Genomic DNA, 5,519 nt, shown 5'->3' with positions numbered 1-5,519 from the left:
TATACACCCTTCTCTATGGTGTACAACGCAGAGGCAGTCTTGCCCCGTGACATAATTCATGACTCACCTCGAGTGCGCATGTATGAAGAAAGAGAAGTCAAGCTCGATCAGCAGGACAGTCTGGATACCCTAGAGGAGGAGTGCGATGTGGCAAAAGCCCATTCCGCATTTTATCAGCAACAGGCTCACAGATACCAAAGCAGAGAAGTATGGGCCAAAACTTATAACGTTGGCAAACTAGTTCTACGCCGCCGGATAAGAAAAAGAACAAGCTCAAGCCCAAATGGGAAGGTCCCTTCATTATTGACCAAGTTTTGACCGGTGGAGCGTACCGTCTGTGGGATGCATCGACTAATCGACTCGAGCCGAACCCATGGAATGCGGCCAGGCTCCGAAGATTCTACGCCTAGCGCCGGACTCTATGTTCGTCTCCTTCCTCTGTCCATTCTTTGCATATACATTATCTGTCTTGTTTTTCTTTCTTTCTTTCTTTCTTTTATTCTTTCTCTAGGCCTTCAAGGGCCAAGTTGTGCCTCGCTTGCACATTATAGATGCACTAGCCGCACTCATCATACCTGGGGGGTTCTTTCACAGAAGCTTAATTATTTATCTGGGCCTCATGCCCCGCACATGTGTTATACTTCCGCATGTACCTTTTTTCGCCATTATATGCATCGATATGACTTAAGTTTTGGCCAAGCTGGGTTGCCTGGCTCTTGTATTTATGCCCTACGTTCCCGTTAATTCGACTAGGGCATAAGGGGAGCACCTCTACGATTGTTATCGCCGGGTCAGTCGGATGTGTACCTCAGACTGGGTGAAGCCGACAGCTAGCATTCTTAAGGGAATATTCGGTCGGTGAACAAAAGATAATTTTTATTTATTTTCCATATGTGCCCCCAGATGTTTTTTCCTGCATTTCCTATTGCAGTCCGGACATGCACTTTAGGCCATGCATACCTAGGGAAAGGAACCCTTAACGGAACTATTCTCCCTGGAAGATGTTTCTTACTACCCATGTAATATAACATAACTAGTTGGGCACTTGTCTGTTCAAGCACTAATGACCCCTACGCTTGGTCTCCACGCATACCCCGGTTCTTATATAACCGAGCGGGTATTCGGATACACTCTGGACTATCGGGTCCCGAGGTTGAAGCGAAAAGGTCCGCCATGACAAATGATCTACAATCCGGCTAGAAGGCATTATACATGTCACTTTAATTACATAGTCATGCAGACTGACTAAATTCCTCTTCTATACCATCCAACAGGCGGTCTAGCCTACAATCCTGTTGGGAATACTTTGCGGCTAATTCTACTTGCCCATAAACTAAGCTAACAGGGATCTCTTTTTCGTCGGGCCCCACAGGTCCGACCTTGGCCATGTGATTTGGGTCAGCCTTCGTATACCGCGTCTTCACCATGGCCCAGGCTTCCCTGGCACCTTGACGGCAGGCCGATATCTTCCATAATCGGAAGCGCCGCCGTGCTCCCTTGAGCTTCTCCGTAAACTCTGCAACGCCTTCTGGTAGGGAGACGGATGGCCACAAGGCCTGGGCAACACCTTGCATCACCTGCCGAAATTGTTCGTGCCGTCGTGAGAGCTCGGATAGAAGATCACCCATAGACCCGGGCATTTCCTCCGCGGGACGACCCGTCAGCATACCTACAGACATAACGCTGTTAGTCGGCTTCTTCGCTGAACTCCTTCAAAAGGATTCGTTCAAGCACTTACTGAAAATGCCGCGTCGAAGCCGCTTATTCTCCTTCTCGGAGTCTGCAAGCTGGGCTCAAACGTCTTTCAGTTCCATGCTCGGCTTGGTATTGGTGTCTTGGAGATTGTTTTTCTCCCGCCTGACCTCAGTCAACACGCGTTCGCCAGCCTTTAGCTGTCGCACGACATGTTGGTCCTCCGGATTTTCTCCGGATTCATCTGCAACATCTATTGTTAGATCTGCAGCCACGCCGCACACTATATGGTAACCATCATTCTTTAAAGTAAATATTACCAGCGGGGGACTTTTTCGGTTCCTTCAATGCGGCAACAGCGGCCTGCAGTTGGATCTTGCATTCCTCCAGCTCCTGTGACAGCCGAGTATTCTTCTCTGTAAGAACCTGCACAATAAAGATGATCCTTAAATCAGTTCTGCTAACTGTTTCAAGTCTCAGGGGCTACTGATACATATAATCGTCAGATTTACTTACCCGTACATCCTTTACATACTGATCCGTGGCTCTGGCTAGACCATCTTGAGCAGCACGGAGGTACGCCTCTCCAGAATTAAAGGCATCAAATGCCTCTGGTGAGAAACAAGCGTCACGGAGTACGGCCCGGCGGCGCCTATGACTCATGGCGCTTTCCACTTCTGAATTTGTGGCGGATAATCTATCCGCATCCTCTGTAGGGGGATTATCCGGCGTCCGCCCCATATCGGCTTCCACCTCTATGTCCGGTCCTGGCGCCCGACTGGTGGAAGCGTGATTAGCAACATCGCCGGACATATTCCGGCGAGCGTTTTTTCTGTTAAAGAAACACGGGCGTCATTACATTTCGAGAAAGACGACAACCACGGAGCGGGGTTTCTGTTATACCTTTGCGCCGGCATCTCCGTCCTAACCGCCTTCCTTTTTGGCCTGCCCGGCCTCGGTGCCTCTTGTTGGCGAGTTGCTGCGGGTTCGGCAGGGCATCCCGAATGCCTTCCCTGTAAAAACGCCATATGTATATGGTAGGTGAAGTGTCTAAAAGGGGATCCTAGTTTTTGGAGTTGGGATTTTTGGTTTTTCTTACGTGCGATGCAGGAAGCAGTCCAGGATAGTCGGCCGTAATGGCCACCATGGCATCATCGCAGCTTAACTGATAGAACTGCCGGTCTATCAGCTCCACGAATATGACCGGATCTTCTTCGAGTCTGGAGTCGAGGGCCGGTCAGGGTCCTCTGGTTGTGGGGAGGGGCTGCTGACCTCCTTTATGGCTTTTCGCACTTCCTGCCACAAAATGGCAAGGTGAATACCTACGACAAAGAATGTGGGAAAGAATGGGAGTAAGGAGATATAACTCACCCAACTTGGAGGATTGTACATGGAGAATCCATCCCGTGGCTTGACGCGGATGAACTCCTCTTCCTCTCCCTTGAACAATTCGGACAGAACTTTTGCTAAAGCGGCAGCATTGTCCAGACCCTTACGCCCGCAACGGGTGGCGTCATCAGCCCCGTTAAAACACCACAAGGGGTGCCCTTGATATTGAAGTGGTTGCACTCCCCGCATTATGCATATTGACATAACTTTGATTACTGTCAATCCTGATTGAGGCAGTGCTTTAATCCGGTTCATCAGGTAAAGGACTTCTCCATTGTCTTCCTCCTGGGGGCTCCGTGGGCGCCAACTTCGGCGTTTCTTCAGAGGAGCATTGCTGAACTCAGGAAGACCCCGCCGAACAGGGTCCGGAAGGGGAACGTCCTCTATATAAAACCATTTCGAAGGCTAGTTTTCGGACGACTTCTTCGGGGTACCGGACATGTATCCGGTTCCGGCGATGCACCATATTTCGGCTCCGCCCACTTGATAAAGTGACCCCCTCTGTGTGCGAGGGACGAGGCAAAATAGCCTTTTCCACAGCTCGAAATGAGCCTCGCAACCCAGGAACAACTCGCAGAGAGCAACATAGCCGGATGTGTAAAATGAAGGCAGGGGTGAAATTGTGTAATTGGAGGCCGTAGAACTCCAGGAGCCCGCGGAGGAACGGATGAATTGGAAATCCGAGTCCCCTTAATAAATAAGGAACAAGGCAGACCCGCTCCCCCATAGAGGGACTGGGGAAGCTCTCCCTTGCTCCCCGCCATTGTAGGTGGCAAGCCCGGCTCGAACGGGCACCATGTATGCTGGAGGGAGAAATCCCTTAGTCTGCAGTTTGATTAATCGACTGTGTGGGACTGAACATCTCTCCCAATCACCGGGCTTAGGGCTACGGGGGCGGGAGGAGAAGCTGCGGAGGTCGGCCATGCTGGAATGGATCTTTCCGAAGCGCGCTCTGGTGGATTCTCGCTGGGGGAGGATGGTATGAATCGGATCTGAAAATCTCCATCATTTTAATAGACAATTTATTTATCTGGCTAGGGGGGGGGGCGAATGTAAAAACGCCCTGGCGCCTCGTATTCATTCGACGCGTGGGAGATAGCCCTTATGGGGCGCAAAAGCCAAGAGGTCCAAACATTTATGGGACCGGACATGGCTTAACAAATGTTCGAAATTTGGAGAAGAACCCGCCTTGCAATGCCGAAGACATCACTGCGCGCCGGACTCGTCGTCATTGAAGTCTGGTTCGGGGGCTACTGAGGGAGTCCTGGATTAGGGGGTCTCTGGACAGCCGGATTATATCCTTTGGCCGGACTGTGGGACTACGAATACAAGATTGAAGACTTCGTCATGTGTCCGGATGGGACTCTACTTGGTGTGGAAGGCAAGCTTGACAATACGGATATGTATATCTCCTCCTTTGTAACCGACCTTGTGTAACCCTACCCCCCTCCGGTGTCTATATATAAGCCGGAGGGTTTTAGTCCGTAGAACAACATACAATCATACCATAGGCTAGCTTCTAGGGTTTAGCCTCTCCGATTTCGTGGTAGATCAACTCTTGTAATACTCATATCATCAAGAATAAATCAAGCAGAACGTAGGGTTTTACCTCCATCAAGAGGGCTCGAATCTGGGTAAAACATCGTGTCCCCTGCCTTCTGTTACCAGCCGCCTTAGATGCACAGTTCGGGACCCCCTATCCGAGATCCGCCGGTTTTGACACCAACACCGTCCGATGCCGAGTGAACCAACAGCGCGCGAGACGGTCGCTCGAATGGATGCGTGCATTCAGATGAGAATGAGCGTTTTCCTTCCAGCAGGTATCATTGATAACTGAACCTGATATTACGGCCGGGAGAAATGAGATTTGCAGCAGACGATTGGCAGTACAAATCGATTGGGCGACAGACAGCAAACAGAGCCTACGTACGGTCGATCGCCGCCAAAGAGAGAGAAAGGGAAGAATTGTTTCCTTTCGTGCACGCGTTTATCCTCCGTGCAAAGCTAGCTCAAGACAAAAAGAACCATGCCTGGATTAACAAAGTGCACCTAGGGTATAATATACTCTGGCCAGTAAGTCATCGATCATCTGAAACAAGCAGGAACGTGTGTGGTTAGGCATTTATTCGGTTATTTAAAACTGAATAAACTGCAGACTGATGTCGCTCCTTTCTGCCAACTCATGAACGAACTTCAGTCCAGTCTTCAGTACCAACCCAAACAGTGACTTGGCGCTTGCGCAGAGGTTGCCAGCAGTAATAGACTGCTTTGTTAATTTGTTCTAGTACTCACTCTAGATTTGCCAGGTTAGTTAGGTCAGGGTGTGAATATGGAGAGGGCTCAATAGGGTATCAATAATGCTACACCTACGTTAATGTTACCTTCCTACCTAACCTCTTCAGACCCCCCCCCCCCCTCCCCAGAGCCCTCCTCCCCTA

Source organism: Triticum dicoccoides, chromosome 5A (genome assembly GCF_002162155.2).
Source record: "Triticum dicoccoides isolate Atlit2015 ecotype Zavitan chromosome 5A, WEW_v2.0, whole genome shotgun sequence".
Lineage (NCBI taxonomy): Eukaryota > Viridiplantae > Streptophyta > Magnoliopsida > Poales > Poaceae > Triticum > Triticum dicoccoides.
Note: the sequence above shows the minus strand (reverse complement) of the source record.